Source organism: Aythya marila (genome assembly GCF_965140915.1).
Source record: "Aythya marila genome assembly, chromosome: 24".
NCBI lineage: Eukaryota > Metazoa > Chordata > Aves > Anseriformes > Anatidae > Aythya > Aythya marila.
In genome coordinates, this window is record NC_139065.1 from 34,460 (window position 1) to 57,529 (window position 23,070).

The 23,070-nt window shown below is 36.9% G+C and overlaps 2 protein-coding genes across 6 annotated transcripts in view; one reads left to right on the forward strand and one right to left on the reverse strand.

Moving 5' to 3' along the window:
- LOC309886938 (uncharacterized protein) overlaps positions 1-23,070 on the reverse strand; it is a 125,219-nt gene that overhangs the window by 31,138 nt on the left and 71,011 nt on the right. The gene's annotated exons all lie outside the window — the stretch shown is intronic.
- NGF (nerve growth factor) overlaps positions 9,981-23,070 on the forward strand; it is a 31,450-nt gene continuing 18,360 nt past the window's right edge. For all 4 annotated transcript variants that reach the window (XM_082778263.1, XM_082778266.1, XM_082778264.1 and 1 more), the window contains exon 1: positions 9,981-10,210. The gene's annotated coding sequence lies outside the window, so the exon portion shown is untranslated. The remainder of the gene's footprint in view (positions 10,211-23,070) is intronic.

A 23,070-nucleotide genomic window follows, 5' to 3' on the forward strand; every position in this document is an offset into this window, starting at 1 on the left:
GTGATGCAGTGTTCACCTCTGTGCAGTACAAACAAGAAGTTCTCTTCTCTTTCCCATGCTGTTCCATTTGCACAGGAAGAGCACGGCTGCTAGTTCAGCACCCTGCTTCAGATCACTCCTTGTCTCAGTACTTACAAATGAAAAGATGATGTATTGTGCCAACTGTATATCTTATTTTGCAGACCAGTAGTTTTTCTTATAATCACTAGGCATTACATGCATTCTCCTAATTGTTTCCAGGCTCTTTCTTCAGACAAAGAGAATTTTCATGTCAGAGCTTTGCCCAAAAGCATTTTCTCCCTCATGTCTTTGAACTAGAGACCATTAAGCAAAGGTTCAATTAGTCAAAGATAGTCTCTTCTGGCACATATGTGCAAAGATATGTAAGTTATATCAGTCCCCCACAATTTTATATGGTTTGGGTTGATAGAAGCTTTGCTTCAGGCAGGTATCAAATACTGAACCGCAATCACTATGGAAGAGAGGAGTACTATTTCTGTCTTAGAGAAAATAAGAACCCTCTATGCTAGGGCAACAACCCTTGTAAAAAGGCTTGTGGGCATGTCCTATGAGGAGAGGCTGAGGACATCTGGGTTGTCTAGTCTGGAAAAAAGAAGGCTGAGAGGCAACCCCATTAATCTCTACAACTTCTTGGGCAGGGGAAATGGAGAGGGAGGTGTTGGTCTCTTCTCCCTGGTAACCGATGACAGGACTCATGGGAATGTCACAAAGCTCAGCCGAAGGAGGACCAAACTGAACATTAGGAAAAAAAATATTTATTGTGAGGGTGGTCAAACACTGGAGCAGGCTTCTTAGAGCAGTGGTTGATGGTCCACGCCTGTCAGTATACAAGAGGCATGTGGACAATCCCCTCAATAATATGCTTTAACTTTTGGTTAGCTCTGAAGAGGTCAGGCAGTTGGACTTGATGATCTTTGAAGGTCCCTTCCAACTAAACTATGCTATGTTATGCTATGCTATGCTATTCTGTTCTGTTGTGTCCTGTCCTGTCCTGGGTGTACCACAGATAATTTTCAGACTTCTGAAGTAGTATATACTTTAAAAAAAAAAAAAAAAAAAAAAGCCATAAAAGATGCAAGTAGAATTCTTTAATAAATACTTGACAGAAGGCTAACTTTATGTGATTTTTAAAGGAATTTCAGTAAGTGACTAGGAACTCACTGCAACACTTATAATGTGTATACTACAAGACTATGCAGATTAAGTCCAATTTCTTGTTTGCTATTTATCCCCTGTGACACAATTAATTAATTGATTCCAGGTATAAAATACTGTGCAAATCTCACAGTGGTAATATAACCACATCATCTGAAGTCTCCTATTCTTCAACAGTTCATAGAATACGGGTAGATTTTTTTGCTGAGCACTACATAACTGCATTATATAAAGCTGCTGCTAGCAATATCAAAACATATTAAAAGTTTAACTAAGACAATGTGTTTGAGAAGAATTTGCTTTCTTTGGAGCTGGAATGTCCCCATAAAAAGGCATGATCTGTACTAGACTGAGCTGTCCAATGATCTGCAAACACTGAACACTGTGTCCTGGAGTAAACTCTGCTTTCTTCTAACCCAAATTGGTTTGGATTCCTCCAGTGCATGCAAACAGCATTTTCAAATAACGCTAATGCTATGTGTCTTAAACCTGCATTTTGATTTGTACAGTTGACTTTCACAGATGTACTTTCAGTTTATAGTACTGCAAGTCTACTGAGAGTACGACAGGGCCTCTTAATGAGGGGAGGGTAAGTGTGTGAAAGTGTCCCTGAAAAGCATAGCCGATCCCGATTTCAAGACAAAATCCATTATTGTGATTTGTCAAAAAATGGTAGTTTGCTTGTTTGTTTGTTTTTCCCCAGATTCTCTCTCTTCCTGCTAGTCCTTGGAAAGTAAAATTACTCATGCAGATCTGTGCAGCACAAAAATATAATTAGACCAATACATACTTTTAACTTCTCCCTCTGCCAACACAGACTCATGTGGCTACTAGACTCTTTCTGAATATTTTGCTTCTTTTGAGTGCCTCTCTCCCTCTCTCACCTGCACTCTCACCTCTACTTCACCTCATCCCTTGCAGTGTCCCACATCCTTTCTACCACTGTTTCTGTTTTTCCTTAAAGCTTTGTATTCCCTAATCTTTCTCACCAATCTTTCTTGTTAATACTTGCAGTCCCACATTAGAGAACAATACAAGAAAGTGCAGGACACCTAAAAGGGTATCAGCTGAGAGCTTCAACTGACTGCTTATGAAGACAGAGAGATTTTAATTTTGCAGAATCTGAGATTTACCTGGAAATACAGTGGATAAAATCACAGTGAAGACAACATCTGTATTACTGAACGGAAAACACTGTGCTTGAGTTTTACGATCCTCCTAGAAGTTGACTCCATGCCTGGTTTTCCTCATAGTAAAACTGAAAAGCTGCGCCTTCATTCAGTTTCTTGCACAGAGAACTATGCCTTTCACTGCAGAACAACTTAACATACATAAGCACTTCCAGACTGCCTCAGTCCAAAGGTACTTCTGGCCTGGAGTTCTGTCTCCAACACTGAACAGATGATGTGTAGAAAACAAGTGCAAGAAACAGAGTAAGTGAAGAGCAATTAATTCTTTGATATACCCTCCCAGTTTACTGCCTTTTTTAGTAGTAAAGACAAATTGTAACATTGGCAAGGAGTCACAGCTTTTTACACTTTCACCATTTCTATTGTTTGTCACACAATACAGAACTCAGGTCCTGGAAGACAAATATAATATGAAATGCTTCTACATCGTTGCTCTAAATGCATGTAGTTGCATTAATTTCAGCTTCTCTCCAAAGACTCTTTAAGATTTCTCAGTAAGGACAAGAAGATACCAGACACAGAAATGGTGCAGAGCAAGTCCGTCCTTTTAGTATGCTGGTGTCAGGACATGATCCTTCCAACAGAACACATTCTTTAAGCTATTTTGAAATGTCCAACTAGCTAAGGCTTCCACCCTTAATAGTCAAATGCAACTCATTCCAAGTTTTATGTTTTATATTTTATATATATATATACATATTTTTTTAACTAATTTTTATATTTTTTATATATTAGTTTTATAACTAATTTTATAGCAGGACTTCCTACTACATCCTTTGTACCTCCCATGGATAGCATGGAATGGACTACAGATGAATGTAGAAACTAGGGTCAGTCATAGCTGGACATTGACATATTTCCTTTGTGTGTGTACACATATGCATAGTAAGAGAATACATATAAAGGCAGGAGATAGCCCTCATGCTTTAAGATACTATTCATATTCTGATATCTAATAAGAGAAAGGCAGTTTAAATACATATATATGTAAGTGATGACTACTTTAATAACTATTTGGGAGAGGCTTCTTCCAAAAGAGACTGAACTACCTACTCTTAGTAATATGTACCAGTGTCCAGCACGGTGGATTGGTTTCCAATCTGAGACATAATTTACATGCCCGAAGGAAAATTGCAATGTCTGATCTTACTGCTGTGAAAGTAAAAAGGCCAGGTGAGTATCTGCAGAATTTGAAACAACAGAAAAACTAGGAATCAGCACGACAACCTGATAGCACTACTCTTTTAAATAAATAAAAGCCACTGCAGAAGAGAAACATTTTACACTTCATTGTAGTGAATCTGGTCTCCAGGTTTGAAGAGTTTCACTCTATCAGCTTATAAAAGTCTACACGTCCTCTGAATCGTAGAATCATTAAGGTTAGAAAAGACCTCCAAGATCATCTGGTCCAACCATCCTTCTACCACCAATATTACCTGGTAAACCATGTCCCTAAATACCATGTCCAACCTTTCCTTAAACACCCCTAGGGACGGTGACTCCACCACCTCCCTGGGCAACCCGCTCCAATGCCTGACTACTCTATCTAAGGAGAAATGTCTCCTAATTTCCAACCAGAACCTCCCCTGGCACAACCTGAGGCCGTTATCTCTTGTCCTATCACTAGTTTTCTGTGAGAAGAGGATGACCCCCAGCTCCCCACAACTTCTTTTCAGGTACAGGGGAATGATCACCCTGGTCCTTCTGGCTACACTATTCCTGATACAAGCCAGGATGCTGTTGGCCTTCTTGGTCACACTGCTGGTTCATGTTCAGATGAGCACTGATCAACACTCCCAAATCCTTTTCCTCTGCACAGCTTTCCAGCCACTCTGCCCCAAGCTTATAGCGTTGCACAGGTTTGTTGTTACCAAAGTGCAGGACCCACCATTTAGCCATGCTGAACCTCATCCCATTGGCCTCTGCCCATCGATCCAACCTGTCCTGATCCCTCTGCAGGGCCTTCCTACCCTCCGACAGATCGACACATCCCCTCAACTTGGTTTTGTCTGCAAACTTACTGAGGGTGCACTTAATTTTACACTAAAAAAAAATATATGTATACCAGCAACTGAAATGAAGAAGTTTGTGCCACCTCCTCCTCAAGATTTAAGCAACAAGGCAATCTTCCCTGATAGCAGAGCGGGTTTGTTTTTTTTTTTGGTGGTCTGGTTTATGCCAAGTGGCACCCTGAATTTCCTTGGAGCACACTGGAAAAGGAAGGTATCTCTGCAGAAGAATCTTTGGCACAGTGCTCACGGTTCTTGCGATGTTCCAAAACTGCTTGTTATGAAGCATCCTTCAAGCCACCCTTAAGACAATTATAACATGCTGCTTTGTGGTGATTGACTGTAGATGGGAGTCTGCTACACACTGTATTCAACGTACTTGTGCCTCTGCTGAGACCTACTACCATATAGGAAGGTTCAGTACTGCAAGTCTGAAAGAAGTGAAAACTCTGATATGTTCATAAGTCATCTGCCCACTAAATTTCTTTCCCTGTAGATATAAAATCTCTTATGCATCTGCCAGTTCCCAAAGGTCATGAGCAAAGTATGGCTGCAGTGCCAAATTATTCTCAGTATTTCAGAGCACATTATGCGTATATCATTTGACAAAGAGAAATAATCTGTATTAGAGAATGGTATAAGAGCAGTAGAGTGAGAAGAGAAAACATGAGGCCTATTTCACAGATCAAACAGGAGACAGAAGTCATTCTATGCCACAGCCAATACTCCTTTCTGTACCAAATTCCTCTGCAGCAAGCAGGGGAACAGAGCTTGAAGCAAAGGTTTGTCAGGGAATCCACATGTGATAGCCTTGCTATCCAGGAACAGGTAGTATGTCCAAACTTCCTGACGAATGGTCTCATTGTTTGCTTGCATTGGATGAATGAATCTTTAAACAACTATAAGCTTTACTGACAGTGCTAATTTCCCCCCAAAATGATATACCTGTCAGACTCCGTGGATCTTATAAAAATTAATACTAGCTCAGTGTTTGTAGCATATATCCACTCAAAGCAAACAAACAAAATAAAATCAAAAAAGCATGCATTTGACTAGTTTTTGAAATGCTCCTGTAATGAAGGCAAATATTAGCAGTACACCAGAGCATGTGTACTCCATATAAAATTGCATCAAGGGAGATTTTGTCCATGAAGAGAGACCTCATACAAAAGTTTACAAATAATGAACTCTGTCTGACAAACTCTTTATGGTTTCCAAAGAGACTTCAGACTTCAACCCAGCTCTGGTTCAGCCAAGTGAAAAAAGCTACATCCTGTGGGGGAAAAAAAAAAAAAAAAAAAAAAAAAAACTATGCAGCTACGTATACCAAAATTTTTAATTCTTAAAGAGGAGCATGGAATAACCATCTGAGCATTTGAGTGCTAATTTTCAAAATTCATAGTTTATTTAACATTTTTAAGTAGTGCATATGCTCTTTTTTGACCCTCATTGCAAAGCAATAGTTGAGTGTTAATTCCAACAGAATTGTGTATTGCAGAAATGTTTGTAGTTACTACATCTTTCCAAACAGCTATCAGGCAAAACCTCTACCGAGTCTGAAGAGTACTGTCAAGTTTTTCTCACAGCTCTGCTTTGTCATAGGGACCCACAAGAATCATCAAGTCAAAATCCTGGGTCCACAAAGGACACCCCTCCCCCCCCACAAAAAAAAATCCCTCTTAGCAGAAAACTTTTCCTGATATACAGCCTGAACCTCTCTTTGAAGGAGCTTCAAGATGTTGTCTACATATCACTTCCATTAGAATTATATTCTATGTAACAGCACTTGAACAATCAACACATTTTGCTTTCAGTAGGCTTGGGCTTTTCAGATGTTTTCCTTACATAAACAACCAAAACAGAAAGAAAAGACTAGTGCAAATTACTTCCATAATTCACCGTAAATGAATGTTTCTAATCACCACTTGGTTTGAATTGCAGTGTATCAGAAATGCATCATGTACAAATCAATTTTCCAATGTGCCCAAGCTACATTCTGGCTGTGTTATTGATTCAGCTGAGAAGCCATATTGTAGAAACAGTTAAGAAAATATTTACAGGAGATTGAGTCTTACAGTAATCAGTAATGAAGTTGTTTGTCTGACCTATTTATTCATGACCCACAAGCGACCTGCTTTTTTCTAGTAACTTCTGCCATACACATAAAGATACATAAACTAAGACAACAGACCATTCAATTCTTGTATCAGTTTTTTCATTTTTATCTAACACAAAAAGAGAATTTGCATCATGATGATTCCCCTCAGCCTCTTGATTAACATGTATCTTGCAACATGGGCAAGCTTCCTCCAGGTAACTATTAAGGCAAAAGTTTACTATCACTTCACATTCAATTTAGCCTTAGGACAAGAGCTATCAGACAAGTTTACACAAGATAACTATGTTCTATTTTCTGCACATTTTAAAAACTGGAAATGATAAATTTTCTTTTAGGTAAAACAGACACTATCTAACACGCTGAATGTCTCATTTGAGATGCTTAAGACTTTTATTGCACTTACATCTAAGCACCTCCAAACAGCTAGGGGAAGGATGTTATTTTTGATACATATTTTTCACGTAGAGACTTAATATTACAAGGAAGTATTGAATGTAGTTGTCTGCATGCACACACACACACACACACATTAATATGTGTGTCAGAAGAAAACAAGTCTACTTATCCTCATGCCATCCTCCTATACTTTTATGGGATCTCTCAAAAGCATGAGCTTGTAAGCCCCTTTCTCAGCATCCTAACACCTCTGCAAAGTGTCAAGATTTTAGGAACAGCAGCTCTACTCACCTGTGTTACTGCCACATCCATAAAGATTTCAGAAATAAATTAAGACTGTTTATAATTTTTTTTGGCAGCTTTTTTCTTTGAAGAGCGTTGCTTCTAAATGGAAAAACCCAGCCACTTCTTCTCAAATACCTTTCCTGGCATGCTTTCAGCAGTACAAGAGACACTGACTCCAGGAGAAATACACCTACAGTCTTCAGGCCCTCTTACAATCCTAAGCACACATAAGCACAAGACACTTTTTTTTCATACCCTGTGAGTCCTTCACCCTCTAACTTTCTGGGAAGGTGCTGATGTAGGAGGAAGAGGCTGTGGCAATCCACTGTTACTATTGTGAGGCTTAGGGCAACACTAAACTCAGTCTAGTAATCAGAACAGACAGCTCTAGAGCCAGCAGAGTACAAACCATTTTACCTGTAATCAGCATTCTCAAAAGGGCTATTCTCCATTTTGGTCTGAGTGCTTATTTTTCCTTGAAATGAAAGCTGTTAGTGCACTACATGACAGTACTTCTCAGGAACAGGTTGAATTCATTTAATCTTCAGGGGAAACAGAAATACTGCATAATAAAGCTCATACAAGAGACCATGGTGGAGCTGGAACTATTGCAGTAGAGTTTCAGTTTTCTTACTCAGCCAAACATTATCAGTCCCATACCTTGTATGTAGTGGCTTGCCAAAGCAAGAGAATCCTCAGTTCATGTATATGAATAAAATTTTGTATCATGTATATCAATAAAATTAATAAAATTTAAGGAAGCATACATGTAGTAAAACTTTTCTCTCTAAATCTGTGGTTCAGACCACTGCTAAAAGACACGACTGCTGTACAATGCTTTCAGCTGCTCAGCTGTGACTATAGTGTTCCAGCTGGAATTAAGCATTCTTCTGTGCATTGCTAGTGTGCCTGTAGGACCACACCTACTCCAGAAGCTAGAAAAGTTGTTTGTTTGGGGTATATGGGAAGATAAAAGCAAAGAATACAAGCCAGTGCTTTTTCCCAGAGATTGTTGCAGCTTTCTTGCTCATTCGTATCAGCCTCTTGGTATAAACTCAAGAGGTACAAAAATAAGGTACAAGAGGAGGATTTCTTTAGACATAAGTGCTATTGGATAAAGTACAAACAGTACATTATTGTATACTGTGCCCAGAAGAGCTTTTGTGATCATACTATAAGAAAAATTGGCAGCTCTTGCCAAGAAATCAATTGTAGAGATGCTGAACACATGCATGTAGTATCTTTTAAGTAAAAACAAAACAATAAAGCATATCTTTTTCTCAGGTTTGATGCTGTTTGCTACAGTTACAGTGGGCAACAATGCTCTTTCAAATTTTCTAGGACAAAGTCCTAATTGAAGGATATTCTAACAAAGCAAGACAAATGCTCACTCAACACAAGAATAGCCTGGCATTTCTGCAATGAAATATGAAGCTAAGGCCAAATACCGAGGTCAAGAGTTTTTTCAGAAACTCTGATGGCCAGCTGTGTGAATGAAGACATCACACTTTGGCCTGTGACTGATATCATGTGTGGAAAGCATTTTTCTTGTAGAAAAATAAAGCAATCTGAACTGCATAGTTCTGGCAAACTGTTTTCGCACTTGCATTAATCTTTTTGTGCTGCAATTTCCTTATGGATATTTCAGGCGATTTTAAATGGACACCACCTCTAAGAAGGAGTCTAGCACTGAAGCCACTGTTATCTTTGGCACTATGAGGAAGGAATGCAAGATTTGTCTACTAGCTTTAATAAAATGTGAAGATATTTTTGGTTCAGGTTCAAAAAACGACATATTCATTTGGCAAAACAGAAAAATTATCTCAAAGCTACTTTGCCTTTATACCTCTACATAGTACATTCCGCATTCTTTTTCTTGCCCAAAGAATTTTAAGGGCAAGCCTCTCCAGATGGCTGCCCTCTACTGGTCAGAATGAGAAAATGTTTGATTATTTCCACATCGATAAAGTGCAGAGGGCTGGGTTTCTGAAGATGACAATCTATTTCTTATTCCTTACGTTTCTGTGTAATTACAAAGGTTACACTTTGCTAGAATGAGAACTCTGAAATCCAGGTGGCTGCTTCTCAATGTAGTTAGCCAACTGTCTATTGCTTTTTTTTTTTTTTTTTTTTTTTTTTTTTGTATCATGCACTTTTTCAGTTTTGTATTTCTTCTATCTATTTATCAACGATAAATTAATTTTAATAAATACACTGTTGTTTCGTTACAAGTGCTTAATCCTCCTTCACAAAAATAATGGAAAACATCTCCATATTTCTTTGCTGCTTAAGGTAAACATGTTAAACAGAACATTATGGCTGGAAGGGGTTTTCTGTCATCTTTTTCCTCTGCCCTAAGTCAGGATCAAACATTTCTCTGCTACTCTTGATCAGTGTTTGGTGACCTCTGTTAAAGGCTGCTGGTAACAGGACTGCACAATTTTTACAGACAACCCAGTCCACTGCTACACACACCAGTTAACTATTAGTGTTCCTTTAGGAACAGAATAGACTGATGACAGGAGTAAAGGGCTTTAGAGATCAATTTGAAAAGAGCCTATTCATCAGGGAGCCCAAAGTTTCTTTAAATTGAGTGCAAGGATTAAGATGTAAAGTAGAAACGCTAATGATAAAAGATCCCTGAAAGAGTTTCAGGGATTGGAACCAGGAAGTTAGAGGCTTTTCTCTGTATTATGTATGCATAGTCATACAACCAGTGCACGCTTTGAAACTTTCACTGCACATCTGTGCATCACTGCATGGACTAGGCACCAAGCCAACGGCTGAATTCCTACGAGTCCGTGCAGCTCCCACACGTTTACAGCACTAGGACCCAGAGGGAGCTTCATTTCTGTGAGTCAGTGCAGCTAGCTGAGCCCTGAGAGCAGTGAATGAGGCTGGAAAGGCAGAGGGAATGTGAATGGCTCTTTTGGCTTGGGAAAGTGTCCACGGACTGGGGTGCTACAGACTACAAAACAGCTTGGACAACTCTCCAGATTCCCTGTTCCCCCGGTGTCGAGTGATACAGCTCTAAGGTGAGTGACCCCACAATAGTAAGTTTTCTCAAAACAAGTAATGTGGCTGTTGCACCAGTTGTGGAAGTTTGGTATCTTCAAAATCAGCCAATGCGTTTTTGCTGTACTGTGATTTTCACTCTCTTGAAGAGGTACAGATCAGATGTCTTTGAAATATGGAGTCCTCATTGCTTAAAAATAACATCTGCTCAGAAAAGCTTGGTCTAATAAAACTGAAAATTGCATTTACTAATGCAGGTTAAACTGCATGCACATCTGGAACATATTCATAAAGCATTTGTGCTTAAATTCAAAGCTTGAAACAGATCTTTAGTAAGAACAGCTTAACCTTAGAGACAGGTAAGTATTCTTCTCATTGTTTTTATCCAGGTAAATCAAAACTTAGTTTTATTTGCATAATACTGTAGTTACTTTTACATGAATATTCGTTACTGTCTCAGTTCTGAGTATTAAGGCTTATTTAAGTCTTTCCTTTTTTTTTTTCTTTTTTTTTTTTTTTAAGATAATTCTACTTAATTTTAAGATAAGAATTCCTTTCTTTTCTAATATAAATAAATAGGAATTCTGGTAAATCAAAGCATGATTTATGAGCAGAATCCTTCTAGCTATAGGGAGAGCTGTAGTTTTCCCTACGTCTATCCTCCAGGAAGTCTAGTTGGAAAAGCTTACAAATTCCCTGCTGCCTTGACAGACTGACACTGACAATGTTTATTGATTTATACTGGGTGATTAAGCTGTCTTACCTAATACATTAGTCAGAGACAAAAATGAGGATCCCAGTCACAGAGATGCAGAGTTTGTGTGCTGAGAACAAAAACTGTTTGTGCTTCAGTTGCTTTCCTCACTTTAAATTTTCCTTATATGCTCAAGAAGTTTTAGAGAAACAGTGAAAGTTATCATGCTTGTCAGGCTGGTTTTTCCAAGTTGTCACGACTTCGAAGTTGCATTGTAACAGTAATACAGATAATTTATGGGTGCTTTCATGTGTTAGTGTATTACAATAAAGTTTTTTCAGTACTTTTTTGCTGAGCCAAAACAAAATGTGACAATTACCTACAAAAAGATAAGCAAGAAGCTGATTTGCCTGTAAGTTCATATTCTTTGCACTTCTGAGATGCTTCAGATATTATGGAAAGCAGGCTTCTGTGAAAGCCTGAAAATTATCCTGCCAGCTACCATTCTACGTTTGTCTGCAACTCAGAAGGTTATAATATTTTTTGCACTTTCACAAAAAAGATGGTGTAATGAAGAGCCAAATAAATTCAAGTGTTCACATTGTATAATAAGAATTATTTGTCCCTCAAATATATTAATATATCTATACATTAATAATATTTTAATAAATTTCAGCAAGGTCTGGAGAGGAATTCTTTCTGACAAATGTGTGCAGTATAGTAATAGCACTTTCATATCTGGATTGAGCCCAGCCACTCACCCTAAAGGGATCTGTCAGTCTGACAAAAGGGTAGCAAAGAAAGTAATTGTGGTTTTCTTCTTCTCACTCTCTTAGCTAAGCAGTGTCCATTTTCTCAAATCAAAAGCTTAAATCATCTTATCAGATGTCTTCATTTAAGTTCAGTGGAAAATTACAATGAGCATAAAGGATCGTTCTAACCCTTATACTAAGTAAACAGTTATTACATAGAATGATTAGGCAGTTTATGTAATCACTGTAACACGCTAATTCAAAACATAAGATTAGAAAAATACATAAAATATGTATTAAGATTAGCACTTTAAAGTGAAAAATTCTTTAATGGGATACCCAGAACAAGGGCCAGATAGAATACATTTAAAAGCAAGATTATTTCCATCAGTAGAATCAGTCCCATAAATTCACTTACTGCTCCATGACTTTGGACATAAAAATGGTCCTTTAAGTGCAAATTCCATTGTTTTTCTGATTCTCCAATATGCTTTTGGAACTGATAGAATATTGCATTCATAGTAAGTGCATTAATTGAATTAAATTGAAGGCATGAGGAAAAAATATTAATGATTTTGAGAAGATAACATTCTACCATTTCCTAAGTTTTAAAGAACAAATTTTGACGTTAAAAACAAAGAGTTAGTAAAATTAATGTTTTAATTCCGAAAGGTTTAATATTCTAGCACCAAAAGTCAAATGATGGTATTGGTGGGTTTAGAAATATTTATTTATCCTTTAAATCTTAGTCCAATAAAACCTAGTGAAACTCAGTATCTTTCAAATCAGCTACAGCAATGGTGACCTCTGCTGGCAACTACCCTCTCATCAAAAGAAGTTTAAAAGGCTTGTTCAGAAAGTGACTGTGAAATAAAATATTTTTTAGATCAGCTGATACATTTGGAGAAATGTAAGATACCACCTCTTCTCTCAGAACTTGCCTCATGGTAAAAGGGGTGAAAGGCCCATGTAACAGTGCTACTACTACTGCTTGTCTTTCTCAGTAGGTCACACAGGCCAATGTATTTAAGACAATTTCTACAACAGAAGGATCTCCCACCCTGGGATGGATGTCATATGGGATGTGTGTGTTTTGTTTTCCTGACACAACACCCTTTTTGCAGTTCTGCTGAATTCATGAAGCATTTGCATGTATGTGTATTTATACCCAAAAATATGTGGCCAAGAAAAGCAAGATCATTTTTGCTTTTGCCAAGAGATAGTAGTATCTATTAATGTGATTCGTGTGCACCCTATATGCCTGATCCCACTACCACTAAAAATATTTAAGTAACATAAATGGTAGAAAGAAAATCTCAGATCCTTGATATAAACCTGTACTATGCCCTTGTCCTGAATATTGCTTGTAGCTCTGGTCATTATCCACATTTCAGAAAATATAGAATAAAGTATAACAAGACAAGGTGAAGAAGGCAACAAGGATGATGAAAGGGCCTGGAACAATTTGCATATTTAGAGAAACTACATAGATTACCCATTTCTAAGTCTGGAAAAGAAATGGCTGTTGTCAGTTCAAAAATTGAGGAGCGGGAAATGAAAATAGCATCTGACACATTCAAGGCAAACAAGAGAAGGCAGTTTTTCTCTCCATTCATGATAAAATTAAGGAATTCCTTTCCACGGGGTATTGTAGTTTGCATGAGTTCAGCAAGTGATCAGACAAACTAAAAGCAAATGCATTACCTCTGCTTCAGAAAATCTGTGATTCAAAAATGACTGCAGAGTGGAAGAGTATACTGAGGAGATGATCCCCATATGGTTGCTCTATTCTTACATCACTCCCTAAGCATTATTAGCCTTCTCCTCAGTGTTTCAGCCTGTTGAATACTTGACTTATCCTAACAAGAAGAACAGTAACTACATATTTGCTATGGGATGCTGGTTCACTGATCAAAGTATGGAGATTTTGGTAAATTAAAAAAAAAAAAAAAAAGTAAATATAGCGTTATTTTTACTGAAGTGTTCAACAATTAGGTGTAAGCATGTATTCATGTAAGTTTCCACCAGAGAAAAAGATTAATGCTGAGATGTACAACTATTCAGGCAAATCAACCTAAGCAGATTATGACTGAGATACTCGTGAAAGGCCTAAGAAAGTACGTCTGATTGATCTTGTGAAATTCAGTGAAGTATACTCCAAATGGGAAAACATAATTTTATCTCAGTTCCTTGTGGCCTGTTTATTTGTAGAGCTGACATTTTATTTGAGACTTCTAACTGAACTCACATCTTTACTAACTGTTTTCACTAAAAATATTACACATACAGTTAAGTAAACAGTGTGGACATATCACACCATTAATTACACTTTCACTATACCTTTCACTCTGAGAACTGCGTCACCCCACAAAAGGGAACAGTCCAGAGAATGGCCGTGCAAACACTGAAACCTGAATGAGAAGAACCACTCACATATTCTAAAGTTGAAAGACAGATGTGAGATGTCAACTTGACATTGCTAACCAGTCCCGAAATACAGCTGACTTGCTGTTGATGAATTAAATGTTTTTTTCAGTCTGCAGCATGTATAAAAAAAAATGAATTATGCAAAACTTCCTGTGCATAAAAGTGAGATTTTGTGCCCACAAATCTTGATTATCTGAGATTAATAAAGACCCGCAAATAAGTTACAATGTACTGTAAGTATGTATGTAGACATCATATATGTATGTATGTATACAATATATGTATGTAGACATCATATATGATGTAGACATATGTAGACATCAGGCCCTACCTACATACATACATACATGAATGAGACTTCTATGGCATAGTATCTAAACCCAAAATTTAAATGACTGAACAAGGTATTTTGAAATAACATGTAGGAAGGTTTTACTGCTAAGCTTCTGTAATAGCTTTTGAATTTTCTGTGCCACTGCTAAATGAATGAAACACCTTTGACTCATCCTTGGAGGCAATGTTTTTCCCAGTAAAGAGACATTCTTCTTTTTTTTTCCTAGGCTCCCGTATTTAAAGTAAAGCTTTGAGATATTATGGCATAGTAGTTCACAGTATCAGAAGATATATTCATACTTTATCAGATTCACATCTTCTATTGCTGGGAACGGTTGTATCACATAAATATGGCTTCCAAATTTAATTGTGGTATCCCCTAGAATAAACTCTTTCATGGTCACTACACATAGCAAAAGTCGTGGCCTGAGCTTTAGAACCCAAACACTAACATGGTCACCCCTCAGTCTGACAGTCCCTCCAAATATTTGTTGAACACAGCTCTGGTCACTTTCAGAAATTGTACCTGCAGTAACCAGACCACTTGATGTACTCCAAAATCAAACTTCCTGGTCCCATAGGGTACGTAACAGTGTGCTAATAAAATATCAGATTCTGCTTCCATTGAGTTGTTACATATTAAAACTGCCATTGTCAGTGCAAAAAGATTCAAGCACTAATTAAAAAATAATAATAAATAAAAAAAGTTATAATAATATCTATCTATAATCAATAAATAAAAAAAGATGAACAAAAGGTAAGACAATTTCTTTGACTTTGTTTTGGGCCTTGGCTTATATATTACTGACAAAAACATTATGTCCGTGTATGTTATTCAAATACAAAGCTCCTTCCAAGAATAAAATTAGTGAAATAAATGAATAACTGATAGAATTAAACTGATTCTGAGTTGTGACACAAAATTGATTTAGCTCAGTTAGCTGTTAACTGTTCAGAAAACTAATGGAAGATTAGACTGTTTCTGACAGTCCTGACCTACAATAAGTAAGTTAGTCAAGCACAAAAGCAGATTATTTCCTTGACAACTTTCTGTTTGCTAATTGTGGATTTGCTTGTCTAAAAATTACTATTCTTTTCCTAATCTCAATCATTTCATATTTTTCCCTCTGTATTGTGATTTTTGTTGTTGTTGTTGTTGTTGTTGTTATCTAGCTCACCAATTGGCTTTGATTGTCTTTATTATTTATACTACCATGTGCAATCTACACTACTAAAAATAAGGTATCGTCAGAATTTTTTTGTGATGGAAATTTGCCAGGTACCTCATTGCTATATATTACTTTGATTATGGCATATTTAACAGCTCTGGGTGACTGAATATGTGTTTTTCTATTTTGAACCATATCTTTTATTTTTGGAAGCCTTTATATGCTGGGTGATTCAGGTATTTAAAAAAAAAAAAAAAAAAAAAAAAAAAACAGCTGTGGTTGTTCATAAGGAGATTTGCCCACTGGTGAATGACACAGCCTGTATTTTCTGAAATGCATCATTTCCTGCCCATTATTTCATGATCCTTTTCAGACACTCCCTGTAGCAGCCCCAGACCTGCAAGGTGTCTAGGTGCATACTTTACCACAGCCATATGAATAGCTCAGTTGAAATATTCATTAATATATTTCAAGAAAAACTCACAGTTCTGATGAACCTAATTCGCAATTCATCTCTACTGTAGCACTGTACTTCCACTGATCATGAAAAAGATTACATTGTGCCCTTTAGGGAGAGTCAGCTGGGCACATCAGCTGCAGTGGGTCAGCAGGCAAGAGTTAACTCTCAAGCTGTTTTTTGACTGCAGCTGTCCATATCCTTAATTCTCTGTTGCTTTCATATTTCAGATTGAAAACCAATACTTCTACACAGCAGCCACACAATGTCATTGTCCTTCAATACGTACTGGAAAGGGAGCCTAGAACAGTCTCTGAAAATTTACAGTTTTCATCTTATTGAGATCCATGAAGCATACTTTCTAAATGCAACAAATGGAACAGGCTGCCCAGGGAAGTGGTGGAGTCACCATCCCTGGAAGTCTTCAAAAGACGCTTAGATGTAGAGCTTAGGGATATGGTTTAGTGGAGGGCTGTTAGCGTTAGGTTGGAGGTTGGACTCGATGACCTTGAGGTCTCTTCCAACCTAGAAAATTCTGTGATTCTGTGATTCTGTGATATGGACCACTACATTGCATAGTCTGCAGACAGCTGATGCTCAGAGGTTTGTGACTTCACAGGACAATTTGTTTCAGGGTAGGAAGACCTAAGAAAGAAAGGGCAAATTTTTCAAAAGTAGCTTCTAATTTACAGTTGCACTATATTTGTATTTAGGACTTGCTTAGCAGGTTCTGAATCAATATGTAGCCTGAGAGTACAACCGCTTTGGAAATTTGATCCCAGGAATGGAAAATCAGACACTTAAAAACTAAGATACACACAAATAATGTTTTCTATAGGGCACTTGCTAAAAGGAGTATGCTAACTATAGTATGCTATTCCATAGTATAGTATAGTATAGTATAGTATAGTATAGTATAGTATAGTATAGTATAGTATAGTATGCTATTCCATTCCCTATTAGCTTCTGCTTACATTTCTGAAAGTCCATGGGAAACAAACTGCCCATGTGGTGTTGGCATTTAAATTTCTGTCCATTTGGTCCTAAGGTTTTTAGGAAGTTAGAAGAAAAAAAAAAATCTTTCTAATCATTCATATTTAGTATAGTTTCATAGTCCATTCAAATTATCATTTTATGGCTGTTTACAGATCTCAAGGAACCAAGTACACTGATAGTGTGAATTGCTCAGAACTTAAAGAGACAAACATACATGAATGTAATCATGGGGGGGTTAAGTATTCTGAATTATATTGACATGCTAAGTCTTTTTAATTAAATATGCAGGTGTATATAGGAATTGTGGCTGATACTTTATACAGCTACATTTCATTACATTTGAGTGATTTCTGGATACTCTAGAAAGCCAAAGGACTCCCAAGTAGCCATCAACTTCCTTCTGTTTTGTAATGTTATATCATGCTTCCAAATTCCAGCTAATTTCACTTTCACTTTTTACCAGGAGCCTTGTTGAACAATGTTGCACACATGCCCCACATGAATAAAGGCGTACTCTCTACCTTGCCCAGTGATAGTGATACAACTTTGCATTGCAAAAGTTACAGCTTTCTGTCTGAATTAAGAAAATCTCTTAATAGTCTTTTGTAGTTAAGGGATATATGCTCTTTATGTACCAGTAAAACAGCAGGAAATTACATACCCCCAAAAATATAATGTGGAGAATATCTTCGGTTTTCTATGACTTTCTGTCTTTTTGTGCGTGCATGTATTAGCAATTTATGAACATAAGTAGAATTACGGACACCACGTACAACATCATATTTGACAAGTTTTTTTTCAGGTACAGACCTTTTATAATTTATGATTACCAGAAAATGTCACATTTGTATGTTTTTTTGTTTGTTTCTTCTATCCTAAAAGTTTGTAAATATCAGGGAAAAAAAAGGAATGTATACTTTTTTATTGGTGTCATCTCCACACATCTAGAAAAAGGCTGAGTTTCGTGTTGACTTTCAACACAGAATATACTTCAAAGTGGCACAAATTTTTGGAGAGAGAAAGTGAGAGAGACAGAGAGACAGAGAGAGAAAAAAAAAAAAAAAAAGTATAAAGTGAGTTGTACAGAGTTCCCTGAGAGAAAGAAGGCCTGCAAGTATTAAGAAGAAATGCAGCATCATAGAATAAATTGAGCTGCAAGGGACCTTAGGAGGTCACCTGATCCAAATTCTTGCTAAAAGTGGGGTCCATCTAATAGAAGACTAAGGATCATTTAATAGAAGACTAGTATTGTGTAGTCAGTAACAAGAAGAAAACTTCTGCAGTGAGATGATCAATGCAGAAGGCTGGGGATGGTCAGAGTACAGCCATGCAGCCAGCTTTTTAAGGAATTCAGAACCAAAGAACAGCATTCAGTCTCTTAGGTAAGACTCAGATTGGCTCCACTGATGAAGTATGATGATCAAGTGATAGTGGCCTGTATTTATTACTGGTTTGACACCTACAAGGGTGTTCCATATTAGAAATAAACCATCGTGGGTTTTCTTTTTTGCTTTGCCTTTCCAACCAGCTACAGCTCACAGTCATCAGATTTGGTATTTTCTCTTTTTATCCTATTTTCCTCTGAAAAGAGTCCAGATTAAGTACTTCCATCAACTATGATAAATTATCCTTTCACAGGCTAGATTTTTTCCTGACTATTTTTCTCCTGTGATGAGAACTAGGCCCAATTCTTCTGCTCTCCCCACTGACATATTTTTGGACCTATGCAAAATAGTAAAAAGACTGAAGGGACTTAAAATCATGGGTAGATTCAGAAGGCTCATATGCTTGGTGTCCCTTCCACTATAAAAGATAGTTGAACAATCTGATGGCAGGTTCAATAACAAAAGAAAATACTTGTTCATACACCATTTAGTTAAGCTGTTAACTCCTAATCACAAGATATTTTGCTGCTAAAAATGTAAGCAGATTCAAGGAATTGCTAGACAGGTACATGGAAGGGAAATACACAAAATTTTAAGAACACAGAAAACCTCTCTGGCACATAAAGCTGCTCATCTAAACACTGCAAAAGGATAGGGAAGTGATTGGAAAAGTACCACTATATGCTTATCTTATTTTTATATGATCTCTTAAACATCTTCCATTGTTCTATGTCAGAGACAGTAAGGACAAAATGAGCCTTGCATCTGGTCCAGCATGGTCATTCTTTTGTATTGACAGTATTTTAAAGGGGTTCTCTTTAATGGGAAGCAAGCTGATTATTCTCATAACACTGTTAGCAGTTTTATTCATTTTGCTCAGCAAAACAGTTCTTAGTAATTGCTTTTTTTTTACATGGAAGGAAAAAGTACACAAATTGTGTAAAAAGGGATAGCAGAGACAAAAATTTCCTCTTTATCTTGTTTTAACTCCTTTTGTGGGTGCAGCATGGAATCAGCTACTTTTCAGTCAATTACCTAATATTAATTTGAGATTGTGTTATATTCACTTCTTCCTGTAATAAAGTCTCCAATCCTGTAAATACGTCTGGTATTCTTTATTCATACATAGATGACGTTCCTCTACGTTACTACCATACATTGGCTGTTTGATAGCATGTGGTGTTTGCTGATGCTCAATATACCAAGTGATCTCATAGAATATCTTGAGTTGGAAGAGACCCACAAGGCTCGTCAAGTCCATCTCCTACCTAAAAATCAAACCATGTGCCTGAAATGCTTGAGTCCAAATTGCTTGAACTCTGGCAGGCTCAGTGCTGTGACCATTGCCCTGGGGAGCATGTTCCTATGCTCGACCACCCTCTTGGTGAAGAAACTGTACCTAACATCCGCCCTGAACCTCCCCTGTCACAGCTCCATGCTATTCTCTTGGGTCCTGTCACTGTCCTCAGAGAGATCAGTGCCTGTCTGTCTGCTGCCCTCATCAGGAAGCTGTACGCCATGAGGAGGTCACCCCTCAGACTTCTCTGAGCTAAATAAATGAAGTGGCCTAGCCATTCCTCATACATCTTCCCCTGTATCACTGAGCTTTCTCCTCTTCTTTGTTTGTCATATTTTTCACTTTTGCATTAATTGCTAATCATATTAATTCCTGCAGGTTACAGACACATGTTAAATAGCTCAATGTCCACAAGACAGACAGTGTCATTTCACAAGTCAGTTCTGTATTCAGACTAAAAACAGCCAATGCTTTTTGTTCAACCCAGTTAGTTTTAAAGTCTGTTTGACAACTAAGAACTGTCTACTCAGTTATGCATTGAACTTGTATAGTAGTTCATCTTTTATTTATAGAAATGGAAAGCCACAGAAACTAGATGTATGTTTATTTTTCATGTCAGGAAGCCTTTCTGTTCCTCTCCTTATTATTGGTGGTTTTGTCTGTGTTTTGAGAGAGAAGAGCACTGGTGTCCTTCCTTCTCATTTCCTCCATGCCTTTTTGTTAATTTCAAAGCAAAGAAATTAAGAAACTATTTAATGAACTGAAGAATTCCTTACCTTCGTTCAATATTTCAAGTTTTTTAAATAATTCAAAAGTCATTTGAATTCAGTTTTCAGCTCTTTGACCTGTGATCTTGCCATCACTTGAAAGTGAAAGAAAGTACTTTCTAAGACAAGAATGTTTTCAACACCACCGAGAAAATGATCTAATATTCTTGGCCACATTTAAAGTTCATCTCTCTACCTATGAAATAAAATAAATTTGAAAAAGCTTATTTCCCACTGTCATATATTTAAAGTCTGACATTGTACATGGAAAGTAGGTGCACACTTAATCATACCTAATCATCAATAATCCTTCTGCTTTTGATTTTAAGCAGGCAGAAAATTACCTTGTAATATGTACAATTTGGTTATCTACTTTGAACCTAGCATTCATGAGAGAAAAAAGCAAGGAAAAGCTAAAATATGCTAAATACAAACACAATAGGCTTCCTTAAAAAGATTTCCGAGTCAGAAACCTACTAGGCATACCTTATAAAATTTCCCTCCAGCTTATTTTTCTTGTATTAGACAACCTAAAATATTAAGGTATTCATAATCTGATGAAAATTGTAGGAAAAAACAGACAAATGCCAAAGAAAAAAACTAATATAAATGCCACAATTATGACTACAATCTGTGGAGTCTGGTCCTTCAACAACATTTATGATTTTCATGGAATCATAGAATGGCTTGGATTGGAAGGGACCTTAAAGGTCACAGAACCACAGAATGAAACCTTGAAACCTTGTTGGTGTATAGTGTATTGCTAGTAAAAGACACGTGAATTTGTAATGATAATTTATATTCCTTTTCACCTTCCCAAAACTCATATAGGGTGGACTCCAAATTAGCAGTTAAAGATGTAATATCACATGGATTTGTGGTAAGACACAAAACCCAGGAAACGCAACTGAAGTTTGGTGAAGAGCTCTGACAAAACCCTTTATCCTCCATTTCTGGCATTTATGTTGGATGAGCCTTATTGGCATGTAATAAATTTATCACTTTGATCCAGTGAAAAAAATAAGAGATAATTGCTTATTTTTAATAACAGATCTTACCTAAGGTTCTCCCACCTTCTTTGCACAGTCTCTGCTATGTAGTATAGTACAGCTGGATGAAAAAAATGTTTAATTCCAGGTGTACAATTTGCAGCCAGACATCTGTGTTGTAAGTTTTATGATTATATGATTGGTAATTAAAGAAGAATACAGTGGTATGTTGTTTAGGGTCACAAGATGATTATGAATACATTAACTGTGACACGGTGTTAAGGTGTTATTTGTGCTTGGAATTTCCAATATTATAAATGTGATGAAATAGCTTCACATGACAAATATTCAATATTCTATGTCAATGCAAGTAGTCAGTAAAATTGTGCAACCATGTGGGTGCAGGAAAAAAGATGACTCATTTACAGATGTGCTGATGATGAATTCTTCATCACTGCACACAACCTGGGGCACATCAGGAATCAAACAAGTATTCAAATAACCACCATATTTCCAACTGGACAGAATCTTGGAGAAAAAAAAAAAAAAAAAAAAAAAAAGACATAACCTGTCTTCAGCTCCTATTTAAACAGTTTTTGCTGGATATAAGAAAAACCCATAGAACCTTTGGGAATTAATTCCTCTATAAAATAACAACTGAAAAAGCTACTGACTTAACTCCAAAATATCCCACTTCCCTTCCAGGTGGAGTCTTTGCTGCTAGTACTAATACCTGCAAGAAGTTGTGTGGGTCGGTATTATTTATCTTCTAAAGGTTTCTAAAAACTTACTTCATTCTATGAGTCTAATTCATAGAGTCTCTGCAACTTATCTGTCCCAGAAAAAAGGCAGCATTGCATCATTGTCCAGAAAGAAGAATGTGAGAGGGCACATGCCATGTTCCAGTTCCAGATTGTTACTCTGTACATTACAGTATAATCTAATGTAAACCTGTAAAAGTGGAATAAAGTTCTTCAATTTTAAGAGAGCCTTGAAAATCTTCAAATTATTGCAAAGGACAATAGATGTTTTCAAGATGGAATTACTGCATGCCTGAGAGAAAAAAAAAATCCTAGTTTTCATTTTATCTAATATTCACAGGTGATATTTTGACACGGTTGACTGAACTTAGTCACTAGATCTTGATTACAGTTTGGCATTTCCTTCTGTGTAGGCTGATCCATCGGGAATGCCGTTCATACTAACACTGAATTAGAGCATGATGACTCAGATGATTAATCAGCTTTCCTTTTTCTTATTAAGAAGCAAATGTTTGCCTTCTCCAACTGCTAAAGTGATGATTGTCAAGCCTATGTTATAACTCACATAGTTTTGGTCACCCCTGACTCACATTCTAAGAGAAGGAAAGTAAACTTGTCTATGATCTCTTACACAGCTGTATAACTGACAAACACAAATAACAATACTGCATCCTGTGTTTTCTGTTTGCCATAAAGTCCTTGTCATTTGAGAGAGAATTTTTTTCTTTCCTGTTTCTTTCCAATCAAGATTTGTCCCTAGTTTGGAATCAACCTTAAGCACATGGTTTATGGGTTCTGACAGTAGTTCATACTGCTGTCAAATTGCCACGGAAACCAGACCACATGAATTTTG